This window comes from Mesocricetus auratus, unplaced genomic scaffold, assembly GCF_017639785.1.
Source record: "Mesocricetus auratus isolate SY011 unplaced genomic scaffold, BCM_Maur_2.0 Super-Scaffold_100676, whole genome shotgun sequence".
Taxonomy (NCBI): domain Eukaryota; kingdom Metazoa; phylum Chordata; class Mammalia; order Rodentia; family Cricetidae; genus Mesocricetus; species Mesocricetus auratus.
The window spans coordinates 152,663,184-152,682,475 of record NW_024429266.1 but is presented as its reverse complement, the minus strand read 5'-3'; the positions used below and the strand labels follow the sequence as shown (position 1 = coordinate 152,682,475).

Here is a 19,292-nt window from a genome sequence, read left to right as displayed (position 1 = left end):
ACAGAGAGAAAGCAGTTAGGGAGACAGATTTATGTCTCATTCAGAGCCAAGGGCTTGTAGCTAGGGTGCATCCAACCATGCTAAAGTTGGTAGAAAGAATCAAATGTTCTTCTTAGAGAACAGTTTAGAAGTTTGCGCAGACACTTCACCAAAGAAGAGAGACAGGGCCAAATAAGCCCAGGAAAACATGTCCAGCACCCCTAGCCAGGAGGGAAACGTATGCCAATGCTATGAGGTCAGAGCTAGAACTCACTTGTCATCCCAGAACTTGGGAAGCTGAGGCAGGAAGATCAAGAGTCTGAGACTACCCTAAGTTACGTATCAAAACTGTTTCAAAATAATGTAATAGCCAGGCACGGTGGGGTGTCTGTAATACCCAAACTTGGGGGATAGAGATAGGAGGATCAGGGGTTCAAGATCAGCCCAGCTACATAGAAGTTGGGCTCCAACCTGGTTTATGTTTGACCCTGTCTCAAAACACCAAAACCAACAAACATGGCAGTCCTGCTGAAATGGCTGGCACAAATCATTCCTATGGCCATGGCGTTAGGCAGCCCACACATTGAATGCTTCATCCGTGGTCCACAGCGCTAGAGTTCCAGAAGGTGCTTAGGTTATTAGTGGGTGGTGGGTATTTGCAGGGGATGTCAAGACCTCCTCTGAGCCTCCCCCCACTTCCTAGCTGTACAAGATTAAGTAGCTTACTCCACTGTGTACTCCCATGGTCCCCCAAGCAATGGGGCTAACCAACCATGTCCCAAACCTTTAAAGCTGAGACATGTAAGAAACCTGTCTTCTATTGAAGTGATTGTCTCCGGTGCTTTGTCACAGTGTTAGAGCTACTGACAACAAAAGCCATGAAGAACACAGAGCAACTAGACCTTACTACATCCCATGGGCATGGTCCTTCTGGAGACAGTCTGAGCTCATGCTTATCAAACTAAACATGCTTAACACATGGCCCAGCTGTTAGACTTTTGGACATTTGGCCCTGAAGAATAAAAGCAGACTTGTAGGAACACCCAGTAATGGGTACTTAACTTTATTTGTAAAGGTCGCAAACTGGAAACAGTCCCAAAGTCCTTCAGCAGGTGAATGACTAAACAAACCGGTTACATCTGTAATATGGAATATTGCTCAGTCATAAAAAGGAGTGAATGGTGTTGATAAAACAATAACTTGAATTGACTTCAAGGGTATTACTCTGAGAAGAAAACTCTAATCTCAAAAGGTTAGGTATATAACATTGCTCCCTTTCTACAAAATTGTCAACATACCCAACTGTAGCAATGGAGGACTATTCTCTGTTTCATTATATACAGAGAACACAAATGAAGAGATCAATGGTTGTTAGGGGCTATGGTTGGGGAGGGTAGGACTCTAAACATCTGATTTATTTTAAATTTTGTGTGTGTGTGTGTGTGTGTGTGTGTGTGTGTGTGTGTGTGTATGCAGTGCCCTCAGAGACCAGAAGAGGGCATTGAATCTCTTGGAGCCGGAGTTACAGATGTGAGCCCCCAGGTGAATTCTAGGAGCCAAGCCTGGGTTCTCTGCAAGAGCAGTGAGTGCCCCTAACTGCTGAGCCTTCTCTCCAGCTCTGAGGGTGAGATCTTAAAGTGTTAATATAAAGGAATCTCTCTGTGGTGACTGGAACATTCTATATCCCAATCCACAAACTCTTGCTGTGTGAGAAAATGTTATAAATGACCGCAGAAGAAAACACAACACAGTGAAACAACCCCACACTTGTGAAAACTGGTGGAATCCAAATAAGGTCTGCCTTTCAGTTAGTCACGCTGCGCCCATGTCAGTTTCTCAGTTCTGACAGCGTGCCATGGTTACGTAAGATGTTGTTCCTGGGAGAAGTGGGGTGAAGGTGCACGGGAGGTCTTGGGACTATTTTTGCAACTTCTTGTGGGTCTTAAACTATTTCAACATTAAAAATAAAATTAAGTAGCAATAGTTTGGAGTTGCTTTGTTCTGTTTTCTTTTTCTCCTTCCTGTAAAAGAATAATAGCAAGATGAGAATGTGTGTAGAGCAAGAAGCCACTGGTGCAAAAATTACCCTGTTGTTGCCAGAAATTTCAGAAAAGATCAAGAAAGAACTGGAAAAACTGGGGGCTTTGGAAGAGCAAGAAGAACCAGGAACTAGAGCTGAAAGAATAAGCCTAATTAATTATACAGTTGGACATCTACCACTTAAAAAAAAAACTCATATAGCCCAGGCTGACCCCAAACTTGCTACACAGCAGAGGATAGCTTTGAACTCATGATCCTCCTGCCTCTACCCCCTGAGTTGTCTTATGGTTTCTGTTGCTGTGAGAAGAAACCATGACCTCAGCAACTCTTAAAGAGAAAAACATTTAATTGGGGCTGGCTTACAGTTCAGAGGTTTAGTTCATTGTCATCATGGTGGGACATGGTGCTGCTGTACAGGCACACATGGTGCTGGAGCTGAGAGTCCTACATCTTGATCAGCAGGCACCAGGAAGTGAGCTGACTCAGTGGGTGTGGCTTGAGCATATATGAGACCTCAAAGCCCACTTCCACAGTGACACACTTTCTCCAACAAGACCACACCTACTCCAACAAGGCCACACCTCCTAATGGTGCCACTCCCTTTGGGGGCCATTTTCTTTCAAACCACTGTAACTACCATACCTAAAATTGTTGATATGTTTACATGGTTATTTTATCACTGTGCTTTAAACTCTGGGCTTTGTACATGCTAGGTAAGCACTCTACCATTGAGTTGCATCCTTACCCTAACCATACTTTTTTCTTTGAGACAGGGCCTCCCTGTGCAGCCTGGCTGTCCTAGAACTTGCTCTGTAAACCTGGCCTCATACTCCCAGACCTCCACCGGTCCCTGCCTCCTGAATGCCAGAATTAAAGGCATGCACCACCACACTGACCCTCACCGTCACCTTTTATAGGTTCTAAGTTTTGAAGCTCTGAGCATAGAGTAGAGAAGCTAAGGAGCCATGGTTCCGGCTCAAAGAGACCTCCTTTGCGCCGTCAGAACAACCCAAGGGCTGCAGGTGGCTAAACATCTCAGCAATGAACTTCTATCTTCCTCAACACAGTAACACTATACAAAGGGGGAAACTGAGGCACAGATAGAGGTGTCCACTTGATCCCCAGAGGTCCCAACCAGAGCTCCTCAAGAAGACCTGAAGGCCTGAGGAGGAGGAGGAGGAGGAGGAGGAGGAGGAGCAGGAGGAAGAGGAGGAGGAGGAGGAGGAGGAGGATGTAAGGTAGGAGGTGGCTGGGTTGACCATCAGTGATACGTGGGAGTCTTGAGGTGAGCCAGGGCCCAGGCTTCCTCTCTTTTACCAGAGATAAGAAGCAATGGAAATAAACAGAGGGTGTGGGCAGCCTGTGGGGAACCTGTTGGTCAGCTGAGATGGACAAGACGGGGCGGGGGTACCCCTGAGAAGAACAGCACCTCTGCTTGTAAGGTGGCTTGTCTTCTCACTGACCCAAGTCCATTGACTGTTGCACAGTATGAAGGCACAGAAATGGCAAGGCTTGCAAGAGAGAGGAAAATCTTCTTCCTCACGGCTGCCAAGCTTCTGACACAGGAAAGCAAATTGACCACCGATGGGCTTAAGGCATTCGTGGGATACAGAAGCGGGTAATCGCAGGTGGTGAGGTAATGACTCAACACATAGCTGCTCTCAAGACCCAAACTCAGAAAGTACTGGCATGAGCATGAGCCAAGATGCAGTGTGGGACTTTCTGACATCAAAAAATCACCCCTCACAGCCTTGCACAGAGTCGGCAACTTTCACAAGAATAGCCCTCAGGTCCCTGAAGAGTGGTAACCTGGGCAGCTGCTGCTATCTTGTCCCACACAGAGGTGTGACCTCCAGCAAAGGGAGTCTAGTAACAGACCCCTCAGCTGCACGACCTTCAACTCATGTCTTTTTAAGTTGGCTGAAGGCAGGCCCCCGGAAGCCAGCCGGGCTGCGTGTTTTATTTGCATCCTCTATGTTTTTTCTTCTCAGGATTCTGCTTCCGTCTCATAAACGAGGAGCAAGTTGGTGCCTGCCTCCCTAGGCCTGCTGCCAGCTTAGGCAGCAACACCCGTCAACAGTAGCCTTAAAACCTGGGACTGGCCCAGGTGAAAGGGTCACTGGCAGACTCACATGCGGAATATTACATGGCAACCTACAGGAGCCAATCACAGCTGTGGTCATGGCAACGGTGAAGCTCTGTGAGTTCTGAGCAAAGGAAACTGGGGGTGGGAATGTATAGTCTGTATTGTTTATGAGGACTGCATCTGGGGTGTGAGAAGTCAAGGTCAGGGTAACCTTTGGGGACTATGGTTACACAGCCACGTTCACTTGTGACAATGGGACTGGAAAGGAAATGGCTACCTGAGACTGGGCCTCGGTTTCCTCACTCTGTAAGTGAGTCCAAGCAGAGGTCTTGCCCATTGAGAGTATCCTGAAGGTCAGAGGGTGGCAGGTGTTCTCATGGGCTGAAGATGACTTCATGAGAGGTGACCTCAGGGATGGATACAGCCCCAGTGGCGCTCAGATCTGGTGTGGGAGCTGCTTTGAGGGTCTGGGAAGCCTGTGTTTGCAGTGGACTCTGCCGATGCCCTGTCACCCAGACCAGATGGACCAGGGAGTCTGGAGGACCTCCTGAGGGCCAGTGAGCTGCGTCATCCTATCTTTTTCCTCATGGCTTTGCTGTCTGGCCCTGGCAGTTCTTCTGGTTACCTCTCAGAACCACAGGAGGTCACCTTCACATTAGGAAAGCCCGAGATATACAAGCAAGCATGTCCATGTAGCAAACGAGGAACCCCAAACCCGTTTCTCACAATGATTAGTCTGTGGTGCCAGGCACCTTGAGACCCAGATGCCCAGTTCACCAGGCCCATGGCCCCCAGAAGGAACTATGCAAAGGGCAGTGTTCATCCCTGGGCTGTGGTAGGACAGGAGACTCCACACTCATTTGCCCCCCCCCAGTGGCATGGTGGGAACCTGAGTTTCTTACAAACTCTACCATGCTGGCCAGGAGGATGGAGGCGCCAGCTTAGTCAGGCCTTCAGGTGAATCACACCTGGGAGAGGTTTCCCTCCTGGACTTCATCTTTCTCTTGATTAAACCTGTTCTTTTAAGTTACCGAATATTTCAAGCATGTAGAAAAGAACAAAAACTAATAGAAAAAATGCCTGAGTTTTGTACACAGCTCTAATTCTATCACATTCTTCCTCTTCCTGGCACATTATAGAGGTAGGTACCCAGCCCCAGGGAGTCACCCCTACACACACACCAAGGTATCCAGCCCTGGGGACTCACCCCTGCACACATACAAGCTTACCCTCCTGTATTGTTTGAACACATACATCCGTATCTATCCATAACATCATTGATTTGTTTGCTCTCAGGTTTTACGGAGACGGCACTCTGTGGCATGAATCAGTTAAAGCTTGTTGTTTGAGTCCCACCACTTGATCTGTGCTGGCTTGAATCCATTCATTTATAGCCTAAAAATAAACAACAGTGCACACAGCTTTCTCCCATTGACGGATGGCTAGGCCTTCTCCAGTTTTTTTGTCCTCACAGACCAGCTGTCCTGGGCATACTCAAATGTGCAGACCTAAGATGGGATAGCATTGGCTGGGCTTCAGGTCCAAGGCCTGATGCTTCCCTCCTCGGTGCCTGCCCGTTTTCCAAGGTCACAATGCTACTTCACGGTCTAGTGGCCCCAAAGTTCCTTCTACCTTCCCACTAACACTTGGGGGTCAAGACTGAACCTTGTTTCTCAACGCAAAACAAATCCAGGAGGGAAAAGGACCTAAAATCCCAGCACTGACCATAGAGCCAGGCTAGCGCTGCCTTTCACGGTCCAGTTATCTGTTGCTGTGTAACAAGCAGCACCAGCACTCAGAGCTTTAGAAGTCTACTAATTTATAGACTGGAGCTATGGGTCAGCCAGTAAAATGCTCTCCTAGCAAGCATGAGGCCCTGGGTTCAATCCCCAGCACCCTATAATAAATTAGGTGTGTGGTACGTCCCAGCACTCAGGAAGGTAGAGGCAGGAGGATTAGGAGTTTTGTTTTTGTTTTTTCAAGACAGGGTTTCTCAGTGACTTTGGAGGCTGTCCTGGAACTAGCTCTTGTAGACCAGGCTGGGATTAAAGACATGCGCCACCAACACCTGGCTAGGATTTGGAGTTTAAGGTCATCCTTGGCTACATAGAAAGCTCAAGGCTAGCCTGGGCCACATGAAATACTGTCTCAAAAAATCATTCATTTCTTTGTTTATGAATATGCAACATGGGTAGTACTTAAGGAGAAGGTTGAAGTCTACTCCATGTGACGTCAGCTGGGATAGCTGGACCAGTACCTGGAAGGTCTGTTTCTGAGATGGCTTAGTAACAGCAATTTTCTACTGGGTGGAGGGAGGTGGAAGCGGGATCACAGCGGGAGACTATGCAGGAGAGTCCTAGATCTGCTCCACAGGGTCTCTTCACAGCTTGCCTGGACTTTTCTGAGGACAAGGCAGCTGGATTCCCAGAGTCCAGAAATAAACGGGGGCATCTCTGACCTACTCCATTGGTCAAGCCATCACGGGTTCCCAGCACCAGAAGGATGCATTCCACTTCCTGACTGAAGGAGTGTCAAAGGTTTTAGGTTTCATGTTTCAAGCATATCACCTGCTCCAGACATAGCCTTAGGCAGCACAGGGTTCAAGATGCGCTGGTGGGCGGTCAGTAAGTAACAAGGGAAGCCATGATGGCTGCCCCAAGCACCCTGGTCACCTGTAATTGCAGGAACCTAAGGGCACCCATAGCAGTCATGTCCTAAAAGAGACAGGCCAAGAATGTCAGTAAGTGGCCATACCTGTGGATGTTTTATTTGGTCCAATGAAATATTTTTATATAAAATTAATTACCAACATTTTAACTCAAAATATAAAGATTTCTTGGGCCACTGAGATGACTCAGTCAGCAAGGTACTTGCTGCTAAGCTTAGTGACCTGAGTTCAATTCCCAGGACCCATGTGGTAAAAGGAGAGAACTCACTCCTACAAGTTGTCCTCTGACTTTTACACATGGACCATTTTTATATGTAAAAAAATTTTAGCAGGGTGTGGTGATGCATGCTCTTAATCCCAGTATTCAGGAGGCAGAGGCAGGTGGATCTTTCTGAGTTAGAGGCCAGCCTGGTCTACAAACTGAATTACAGGCCAGCCAGGGCTATACAGTGAAACCAAAAAAACGTGTGTGTGTGTGTGTGTGTGTGTGTGTGTGTGTGTGTGTGTGTGTGTGTGTGTTAAATCAATCTAGATGTTTAGAAAAATTGGAAGTGTCACTCTTGGTAACACTTTTAGTTTATGGTCACCCTGGGAAATCCCCTCCTTTACTGTGGTTCCCAACTGCCCCATGGCCCCTTGGTTTGACAAATCCTAGAGTGAGGGAGATAGCCACTGATGTGGAGCCCTCAGTGAGGACTTGTAAGGGGCTTCCCAAGAAGAGGTGGTGTCTCATTTGAGTCTGGAAGATGGGAATGGTTTGTGACCTTGCAGGCCGCTAGCTGAACACCTGAACACAGGTCAGAAATTACCTGAGGCTTGAGGGTTTCCTGGGAACCCATTCTACAGCCCCAGAGCCAGTCTGAACAAAGAGCAGAGGCAGAAGCTCATGGAGGTGACAGAAGGACATTCCAACTCACATTTCACTACCAGCACCCCCAGCTTGCGAAGCCCTGGAGGGAGCACGTGTGGCTTGCAAGGGAGTACACGTGGTTGGGTAAATCACTCGCTGGCCTGTAAATAAGAGGGATTAATTAACAAGCTGGCATGGAGAAGGAGCTCCCGGGATAGAGTGGGATGAGTAAGTGTTGGTAAAAGGCAGAGAGAGCTGACGTCAGGGAGGCTGGGCTGGAACCTGCAGATGGAGGCCCAGCATGCTGAGGCTGGTGTCATCTGGGCTGGAACCTGTAGCTGGAGTCCTTGAGTTCTGTGGTCCTAGGGGAAGGGCTGGTCCGGAGGTAGGATGAAGATTCTCCCTGGGCTGTAACACGTTCTTCTGCCCACGAAAGACGTGGGATAGATCTGCCTCCCATCCAAGGACTATTCATGCCCAACCCTGCAGTGTAACAGGGCCCAGGCAGCAGATCTCAGCACCAGGGTTCTGGGGAGTGATGACTCCCACCATACCAAGTTCTTTAGCATTCTCCAAGGCACACGGTTATCTCATCCAATGTTTTTGGTTTATGTAGTTTTGAAAATACAAAGGAACGTAGCTCTCAGACTCTACCAGACTTTGTGTACATGCTCCAGGTTTGTCCAAGTTTGCAGACACAGTTGTCCTCAGAGTTTACGTAGTCATTTTGTTTTCTCATCCTGACCCAGTGTGAAAAGCCAGTCTTGCACAATGCAGCCAGCGGCTCACTGGTGCGTCTCCTTGTTGTTATTTTTCTTCATATCTAAAGTTTAAGTTAGAAGTCTTTCAACTTAACTTTCTAATGGACTTGTGGCTTTGAGAGACTCTGAAAGCCCACCAGTATCATTTGGTGGGTCCTGGTGACTCTCAGGCCTTCCACCCCTCAATTTCAGAAGCCATTGCCCAAAGAGCCATCCCCAAACCCTCCTCCTGACCACTCATCTTCTGATGGGAAGCAGGTCTCTAGGGAAGTTCTCTGGGCGCTGAAGCGGGGTCCTGAATGGTTTTCCCAATGATTTGAAGAGCCCTACTTCTGTGTCTCTCAAGAGCTCCCTGGGGATACTGGGCAACACCGCCATCTAGTGACCGAAAAGCAAGGCACTGAGAGGCAATGCCCAGAGAACATTGTTTCTAAACTTGGGACACTTGGAAACAAGACAGAGAATCAAAGCAACGCTGGCAACTAACCAAGTCCTAAACATGCATCGCAGAAACAATTTTAGTGTCCACTCAGGGTAGATTGGAAGGGAAACTGTGGCAGGTCACCTTGTGGAGTGGGATGCTCTGTTTCCCAGGAGGCTTCAATCAATATGCCTTACACGTTGATCACCATGTGCATTATTGAGCTGGAAGATGTTCCTCTGAGTAGGGTTGAAGGTTGCTAATCAGAACCACGCCCTGGGAAGCTGATGCAGTCTGTGAGCTCAAGTCCATTCCTGTGCATGATAGAGACCATATCCTCTGTACCAGCTCCCATATTAGTTAGCACAGTCCACACAAAAACCAGGAACACACAAACCCCTCCCCCTGGGTCTCCAACCTTGACTTTACACCAGAGCATTGCCATCACTGCCACTTATGCCCCTACAGCCCATCAGGTCTGTCCACCCCTCCAGCTCTCTCCTTTGGCCAAATCAGCATTGTGTCTGGCATGGGCCAGGCAGGATTCTCAGGCTCCGGGTGGATTGAGCATCTAGTGTGGGAACTACAGCTGGTCACAGTTCTATAAGGGCTCCCCTCACTGGAGTAAGCCGGCCATCTCTGTGTGGTCCCCAGGAGGGCTCTGGTGGCCATCCCTCCCTACCCCCCACTCTCTGCTTCTGTTCTTTGAGCTCCTGTGAGTTACAGGAGCTCAAACCCATGGACTCTTTCCCACTGGGCTCTCTTACCCTGGAAAATAATCCATGCCTGCTGGTTTCTACTCCAACCTTAGAGCTGCATCACCTCTGCAGAGTGGGCTCTGTGGGTAATGCAAGACTTCATCTTCGTGTTTTTTTCATTTGTTTGGGCATCACGCATTATTTTGATGTGATTGAAATGATCTAATAAGTTTGTTTTCACTTAAAAAGAAATGAATGAGTTGGACATAGCACATACATATATATATATACATATATATACATATATATATATATATATATATATATATATATATAAAACCCAGCACTCAGGAGGTATAAGCAGGAGAATCAGGAGTTCAAGGCTAGCCTTGGCTACATAGAAAATTGGAGGTCAGCCTAGGCTAGACTGGGATCCTGCTCAAAAACTATGGCTAATAATGGCATACCAAAACAAAATAGAGCACGAAACATGGAAGGTATGGTCTGTACCTGGGGGTTCCAAACCTCTGACAAGGTGGGTCATTATACTTTCATTTAGCAAGTTCACTTAAGAACAGCACAGTTGATTTACAACACACACACACACACACACACACACACACACACACACCTCATAATGTTTTAAGTAAGTTTACAATTTTATGTTGAGCCAAATTCATAGCTGTGCACAGCCACGTATGAACCATGAGCCTCAGGTTGAACATGCCTGCCAAAGTAGATCATTGGCCAGTGGTGAGTTCAAAGAAGGGGGTTTCTGTGAACTGGAAAGCCAGGAAAGGCTGGCACCAGGGCAGGCTTTGAAGGAAGGGAAGCATTAAGTGTGGGAAAAAGAACATTCTGGAAATGAAACAGACAAAGGCAAGGCCAGGGGTGGTGAGGAGAGGTGGAACCTGGAGGTTTTGTCTACCTTACTCCCGTGGTTCTAAGAGTAACACCACATTCCCCCCTAGGGTCTCTCCTTCCCACAATCTCAGACTTTTTGCAGCCAGGGAGGCTGATGTTCCATGTTGGTGGTGAGCTGAGAATCCCAACATTCCCTGAGAATTCTATTTCATGCAGAAAGGAAACAAACCCATTCTCTCTACCACCTCAAAGGACATGTTTGTGAGAATAAACAGGATCAAAGATGGAGGGACAGTATTTGAGCGCCTGGACCCAGGCACACCTGCAGCTGATTTCCATAGACAGTTTAGATCTGTGAGCCAATAAATTCACTTCTTTGGGGAAGGTGGGCTACTTTCCATCAGTGTCTGCCACTTGTAGCAAAGGCTCCTAGCTTTCCACCTAGTATGGCTGGAACAGAGACTTGCTATAGGAGGCAATGAAGGAGGTTAAACAAGGAGATAGAAACAACAGCCGTTATAGCCAGTTTTTTTGTTTTGTTTGTTGTTTTTACAGCTAAACTTTCATCCCAGTGAATTGAGGCATCCAGTGTGGGAATTGCAGAGGTCTGAATCTTTGAACCAAGTCAAAAATCTGACAGTCCGATAGGCCTTCTCTTCTCACTGCCCACAAGCCACAATCTCTATCCATCAACCCAAAAGTCTTTTGAAAAGAGACCCAGGGACAGAAATGGCCCCAAGCAGCCCTACTCTTGGCTTCCCAGGGCTTTGGAAGGAAAGTGTCGGAGTTTTCCCAGACCACACTAGGAAAGCCAAGAATCCACAAGACGACCAGCCAGGGCTGACACGGGTGGTGGGGTAGCAGGACTGGAGGGGTCATCTGATTCGTTTTCCATGGCTATTGCCTTGCTTGTGCTCTGGATGAACGCTTTAGTCCTTGGCAGAGGGAAGCCATGGAGGCAGCAGAGAGGCAGATGGCTGTTTCCAGCCCCGCTCTGGTCCCTCCAGCCCCACTCTGGTCCCTCCTAAGAGCTTCCCAGCAGATGACATGCAGAACAACGAAGAGCCTAGATGGATAGTAACTGTGTTGTGTGTCCTCTCCAGATGCCCAACTCAGTGCATGCTTGGGGTTTCAGAAGAGGCCCCATTTTTCATTTCAAAATCAGATCCCAAGACCTTGCTAGGAGCGAGCAGAGCAGGAAGGAGTACAGAGACCTGAGGTAAGTGAGCAAGTATCCCTGACTAGCGTCTTTTGGGTATCTCCCATCCTCCTATAGCCTCCGCTCACCACCTCACTTGGGTGTGTCTCCCTGCGTATCATCTGGACTGAGACCAGCCGCAGGCCACTTCTTGCTTTGGAGAGCTTTAGGCATAGGAAGAGTTGAATCAGAAGACACAGAAAGATGATTGTTGCTGTCCACCATCCTTCAGAATCAAAACTGTCAGAGGCTCGGAGAGAATTCTCTTAACCTGCAGAAGGGTATACACTGTACACATGGGCACACATGCACACGTGCACACTCACACACACTTGCAGCTAACAGCATCGTTGGTGGCGGCTTTTCTCCTAAGGTCAGATCTGCAAACAGCTTTCTGTTATCAATGTTTCTAGTGAGGACTGGTCCTTTCACAAAGTGAGAAGTAAAAATAGAAAGATTGGAAAGGAAACAGTCTGCCATTACTTCAGATGATAATATTGTGTATGGAAAAATCCTTAATAATCTACAGGCTATGAAAATTAATCGTCATAAAACCCATTACATTTCTGTGTCCTAGCAACAGTGAGAAAATGAAACGTTGTTGGTGTGCCATCTTCAACCCCCAGAATCATCAAATACAGGGAGTAAACCTAATAAAGGCAGCACAGGACCTCAGTGATGGAAACTACCGAGCACCAAGGAGAAAATGAAGAGTGAAATAAACCAAGGCTCTGTGTTCACTGATCAGTCAACTTAACATTAATTATGCTAACATTATTAACATTAATAATGACACCAAGTTGCCCGACAAACCCAACCCAAAGCCCAGAAAACAATTCCAAGGAGCTGATCTGCTAGTTGCAAGTTTTATGCTGCTGTTTGAAGGACCCATGAGATACAAGATGATTCCAAAAGAAAACAATGCCCACAGGACTACCCAATGTCAGGAGTTTTCATAAGTCCACGGGAATGACAGCACAGGCAGAGTCAAATGGACCTGCAGGCCAGGCCAGGATCCCAGAAGCAACCCATATATAGTCAGTCCTCTGGTTTACAGTGAAGGCAAGAGGGATACTCTCTGTAATGGTATTAACTGGAATGGATAATTCACATGGAGGGGAAAAAAATCATAGCACAAATTAATGCTAATTTAAGATAGGTCATAGATATGAGGTAAAACCGTAACTCTTTTAAGGAAAAGAAACCTGTCTTCTTGACGTTGGTGTAGACAAATATTTCTTTAATTAAAAATATTATTATAATTAAATGTTCACATGTGTGAATGTGTATGTAAGGATGTCACAGCACATGTGAAGGTCAGAGGATGACCCCCAGGAGTTGGTTATCTTCTCTGACTTCTACAGAGGTTCTGGGGATTGAACTCAGGTTGCCAGGCTTGAATGGCAAGAGCCTTAGGTGCTGAGCCATCTCAATGGCCCAACAAAGATGATTTCTTAAAACAGCTTGATAGAAAATGTTACAATACATCTGCGAGAGATAACTCAGCGTCCAGAGATGTGACTCAGTGGGTAAAATACTTGATTAGCATGCAGGATGCCCTGGGTTTGGCCCCCAGTGCTACAAAAACCAGGTATGGTGCACACCTTTAATCCCAGCACTTGGGGAGTGTGGCAGTCACTCCTTCAGCTTGGTTTGCCAAGGCCCACTTGGTGGCTGACTGGGGAAGAGCTTAGACATCTACTCTGGTTGGTTTCCCTCAGGCTAACCAAATCTTTGACCTGTCAGTTCTACTTATCACTTCCTTTATTCCATTTTTAAAAATCACTTTCTTTATTCCACGGCATGCTTCATTGGCATTGTTATCCCCCATAAACATCTCAAGGCTTAAACCCCATGCCAGCAGCTGCTGTGGGGAAACTAGTCTGCCCATCCAGGGAAGACAGGATGCATGGACACCTATGCTCAGCTCCTTTTCTCCATTCGCACTCAGCCCAGGATCCCAAACCCGGGGATTGGTGCCCACAGTGAGCGGGTCTTCCCACATCAGTTGATGTAATCAGGATAATCTCAGAGGTTCTTCTCCCAGGTGGTTCCAGATTATGACACTAACCACTACCGTCACTGACTACTCAGGGGAACATACGATCTGGGGGAGCACATGAATGTTGGTTGAGGGGATGCTGTCAAACACACTTCCCTGGAAAGAGCATGGGGGTTCAACGGGACCCCAGACCTTAGTAGAGCCTGAGACCTTAGCAAACTGACTCTATGATGGAAGTGCAATTCAGGCTGTAAAACTCAGCACCTAGACAGCATCATCTGCCAAAACGAAAACAAAGACCTAATCCATCAAAGTCCATAGTTCTGGGAAAGTTTCAAAATGTGCTAACCTCCGTAGCTCCACTTCTGGCTAACTGTTCTTGTTAACTGAAGTATGTCAACCTAGAACATGGTTTTTGCCCTTAAAAGCTCACCCTGAGAAAAGCTCAGTGCTACACTGGGATCCTGAACATCCAGTGTAGTTGCTGGCCAACTAACAAAGACTTCCTATTGGCTTAAACCTATGTCCAAGCAGTCTTCTCTGGTGATTACAACAGTGAGGAGCTAGTACATGTTCCTTGACTTCCTTGCCTGGAACTGAGAGCTGAGAGCTGAGAGCTGAGAGCTGAGAGCTGAGAGCTGAGCTGAGAGCTGATATTAAACCCTTTGTCCCCAAGGTTGGTTTTGCATGGTGTTTTATCACAGTAACAGAAATGAAATGAAGGTAGCGCACAGGTCTGCAGGCATTCTTTTGTTTGCTTGTTTTTTCCATAGAAACTTTCCATAGCAGCCCGAACCAGCAACCCAGTAGATGCCTACCAACAGAGAGGGTATAAATACCAGGGGTAATTTCATGCAAGGAACTAGTGCCACATGGTAAATTAAAGAAAAAAGGAAGCACTACTGAGGGTCCCATAGATTCATCTCCTGGGCAATAGGCTACAAGGAAGACACCAGACACAGGTTGCACCCTGCACAGGTTCCTGTCCTTCAAAACCAGGCATGCTGATCACTGAAAGAAGTCAGAATGGAGAAACTGAAGCTTGAAGACTGATCTAGACCATGGCTATGAGTGTATATACTTTCAGAAATCAGCAAAATCATCGTGACAAACTGTGCACTTCAAGGATTCCTATTACTTGATTTTTTAAAAAAATAAAAATAAAGAAAATAAATGTCCCAAGTCTTCATAATGACCCATGTATAGTAGGACTTAGTGTGTATAGGTCACTGTTTTGTATAAATTAGTTCATTCACTCCATATTCATAGAAACACACATGCAATTCGCAACCCTCTCAAAATGCACCACACTAATATAGAGACACTTGACCGTGCAGACACATACACATACAAAGAAACATACACACTCACGATCTCTGAAACACAGTCAAGAGCTAAGCATCAGGTAGACTAAGCACCTCGGACACATCTCTTGAGTCTTGGTGCCTAAACTCTGCCCTCAGCAGTCTGGAGTTAGTTTTTGTCAACTTGACACACACCTAGACACACCTACAAAGAGGGAGCCTCAATTGAGGAATTGCCTCTGTCAGATTCACTGTGGCATGTCTGTTGGTCATTTTCTTATTTGTTGATTAATATGGAAGGACCCATCCACTACTGGTGCTTTCACTCTTGGGCTGGAGTCTTTGGCCTACACCAAAAAGGTAGCTGAGGGTCCAAAGAGACAGTTCAACAGTTAAGAGCACTTGCTGCTCTTTTAAGAGGCTGCAGTTGAGTTTCCAACACCCAACTTCCTGCCATTCCAGTTCTCTTCTGGCCTCACAAGACATATACTCAACACACACACACACACACAGACACACACACAGACACACACACACACACACACACACACACACACACACACACACACACAGAGCATCACTGAGATCTTCTGGGATTATTTCCTTAGGGTCAGCACACAGAAACTGTGGTTCAGGGGAACCAGGGCTATACAGAAGAATTTGGCAAATAATGTATTTGAGTCTCCCATATGGTGCTGGTCTTGAAGGTCATGGAGTGCAGCTAAGGCTTGGTACTGTCTGACAAGAGCCCCCAAAGAGAGGCAAGGAGGCCATTGGTGAAGGTGTAACCTCAGTTGCAGTGGAGATCCCAGGGTATCAGAGATGCTAGACTGGTGGGTTAAGCATCAAAGAGAGTAGCAAGGGTGGAGTAGAGCCATCATGAGCCCTTTGGAGAAGCTGTGTGTGCTGTAGATGGCAGAGCTGGAGAAGAAGAGCTGCCAAAGCCCTTTGGAGCCCAGAAGATCATGAATGAGTCTCAGATGCTGGACAATGAGCTACAAGATTTGGTTTATGCAGTTCAATGCTGGTTTTGCTTTGATTTGATTGTGAATTCCCTGATTATTCCTTTGTGGAATAAGAAGATATATAACTTTTTTTTTATTTTATAGGGACCCACAGTTAAGAGACTTTGGATTTTTTATTTCCCCAGTTCTCTCCCTCAACTAGAGACTTTGGATTTTAAAAGAGATTTTGGACTTTAAAGTCTTGAAAATTTTAAACACTATGGAACTAAAAAGTAGAATTATTGGTTTGCTTATTTGTTTGTTTGTTTGTTGGGTTGTTTGTTTGGTTTTTGAGACAGGATCTCACTATGTACCCTCAGGCTGTTCTGCAACTTGTAATTCAGACCACTGACATCAAACTGACAAGATCCATCTACAACTGCCTCCTGAGTACTGAAATTAAAAGCATGCATCACCATGACCAACCTGGACTGCTTTCATATTGTGATATTAACATGAGATCTTGGGGACAAGAAATTAAAAAGGTATGGACTAAAGGGGTATGTGTATGTCATAGTTGCCGTGTGGTAGAATGTCATAGTTTTTGTTAACATATAAGAGGCAATCTCTATTATGGTATTGTGTCTAACAAATTGGCCTGTGAGCATATTTTCTTGATCATTGATTGATGTGTGGTACCACCCCTGGGCAGATGTGCCAGGATTGTATAAGAAAACCAGTTGAGTGTGAGCCTGAGAGTGAAGGCAAGCCAGTAAGTAGTGTTTCTCTATGCTTCAGTTCCTGCCTCTAGTTTCCTTCATTTTTTCTTTTCTTTTCAAGACAGGACTCCTCTGCAAATCCCTGGCTGTCCTGGAACTTGCCCTGTAGACCAGGCTGGCCTCAAACTCAGAGATTCACCTGCCTCTGCCTCCCAAGGACTAGGATTAAAAGTGTGTGGAACCACTATCAGCTTCCAGGTTCCCTTTTGACTTTTGCGACTAGGGGAAGGGTAAGGAGTTGATAAAATAAACCCTTTCCTCCCCAAGTTGCTTTAGGTCACGGTGTCTTGTCACAGCAGTAGAGAGAAACATATTGGGACAGTATTGTTTGAGACGGGAGTGATACTGTCCCACATCACAGAGAAGGCAGTGAGCACAGGGCTGGCTCTCCTGCATGCTCTGAAGTCAGAACAGCCCTAACAGCTGGAAGCCACACTGAGGACGAGGACATGGAGGAAGCAGGTAAACAAACGACACCACCCAGCACTGTGGGACAGGGTGAGGATGGGGCAGACGCTGGTGTAAATATTTACACCGTTCATTGCAGTTTGCAAATTCTTCTCGAGCCAGTGGTGGCATTTACTCTTTTCTGAAGCCAGGAAGGAGAGGTGGCCCATCATGCTAACCCCACCCATGGACAAAACAAGGCTGCACTGTTGGGGACTGGGGGACATCAAAGATAGTGCACAGCTCTGTCCTTTCCTTTTGAAAAACATCTCAAGTAGAGGTCTCTTTCAGGGGATTGACAGGTTTGGAGCTCTGAGACACTTTGGTCGTCTAGCCGGAAGAAGGAACAGCTGAGTGAGGAATCGTGGCACAGGAATGGCACGTGAGTAGCTCCACAGTGATTCGGTAATGGGGCTAGGACCTGCTCAGATTTGACACGCTAACCCCACACCTGCAGGCTCATGATGCAGCAGTGGGGAAGGAAGGAAGGGGGAGAGAAGTCTAGTCCAGCCTGGCTTCTTCCCAAGTTCTTCGAAGGCCATCTCCCTATGGACTCAAACTCTGGAGCAGTTTTCATGGGAACAGAGACCTAGTCCTAGGGACTCCCAAAGACACAAGCCAGAAACAACTCAAGATGGTTTTCAGCTATTGAAGGAACAGCAGCTCAACTGGAGGGATTTAAGGGGGATCAGACCTGAATAGTGTCACCCCCAGGACACAGGGTAACAAGATGGCTTTCTAATGTCTAGGGCCTGGACCAGTCCCCATGGGAGCAAAAAGATACGGAAGTCACAGATCTCCATGCTGGGTTGCCCAGCAAATATCCATCCCTAGTAGAGATCATGGTGGACCACCGTGTAGGGTCTAGGATGCCCCTGCCTTCCTGCGCACCACCTGAGGCAGTCAGTGTGTGGTTGGGCCTGACCTCAGAAGAGATGAACTTGGCACCACCCTCCGGGCTTCTGTGATGTTGAGTGGCTAACAACCTTACTGGGGTCCTGAGCCTCTGGCCACCTGGAAGGAAGGTCTGTTATCAGACCACTAAGCTCAAGTCCAGTGACCACAGCAAAGCTGTGAGTCACACCCCAGCCCAAAGGTCTTCCACAGCCCTTTGTCTCCGTCCGCAGGCTCAGCACCATGCCTCTTGCTTTCTGGAGCCCCGCCTTGCGGACACTTCTGAGCCTCCTTTGACTGATGGTGTTTAGGGACTGCCCTGCACTTCCAAGAACACACCCCTTTCTGACCTGGCCAGTAGCCTCCCCCATCCATTCTGGCCTGGGCTGTGTAGCAACTCATCTCCCCATCAGGGGTGGCCAGGGCCCTCTGGGGTTCTCCCCAGAGCTAGAAGGGAGGACCAGGGGCTCAATGACCAAAAGATGCCAAAAACTTTGCTCTGCCCTCGAATATGTCCTGATCAGGAAGATAATGTCACTGCTCAGCTCAGCCATCTGACCCATGCCCTGCAAGGGGCAGGTGCAGACAGTTGGGGCATGCGACAGGGACTGGGGGTGGGGACACTGAAGGCTTCGTGAGGAATAAGTGGTCCTTTGAGCCAGGATTTGAACACCCTGGCTACAGAGGGCCTCTCTCTCGTCTCAGTCTCTGTCCTTTGACCCCCACTGTATTCTCCCTGCTCTCCTCTTTCTCCCTCTGTATCTTTAACTTTACTATTTAACTTTTAACTTTAATTCAGTTCAGCTGCCCTCCACCTCTGCCTGGAGACCGTCCAGTGACAGGGTCTTTATGTTCCTACCCATCTTGCCTCCAAAGAAGACCCAGAAATGAGGGAAATGGGGCCCATCCTACAACTTGAAAGAATTAGAAATGACCACAGAGGGAGTCTGATCCAGATGAGCAGTTAAGGAATCATCTACACACCATGCAACTTGAGCATCTGAAGGTGTGGCTCAGTGGCTTCCACACTGGAGTTTGTGCCCTTAACTAATAGGCAGACGAGTGTCTCCTACATCCTGAGAAAGTCCCTCTCTTCAGGGACCTATCAGTTTCCACCTCCCTAGCAGTAGTCACCCACGGGAGTCTGTTGCAACAGTGGTCTGCAGCATTTACAGAACTTATGGAAGTGGTGCTACCCTTTGATGATACTCACTCAGCACAGGGTCTGGGAGGTTCATCCCCATCATCGCATATGTGGGTCTCTTATTGGGAATAGTGTCTTGGTCTGCTCCAGCAAACTTGGGCTTGTGGTTCGGGCTCTTTTCTTGGCCTGTGGACAGCCACCTTCTTATTATGC

General features: G+C 47.3%; 1 long non-coding RNA gene across 1 annotated transcript; it reads left to right on the top strand.

Annotated features, from left to right (window-relative positions):
- Positions 1-4,042: 4,042 nt before the first annotated feature.
- Positions 4,043-17,423, top strand: LOC121137237. The gene is made up of 5 exons (XR_005874476.1): positions 4,043-4,219; positions 11,471-11,586; positions 16,196-16,360; positions 16,862-17,056; positions 17,333-17,423. It is a non-coding gene; the product is annotated as an uncharacterized LOC121137237 (long non-coding RNA).
- Positions 17,424-19,292: the final 1,869 nt, after the last annotated feature.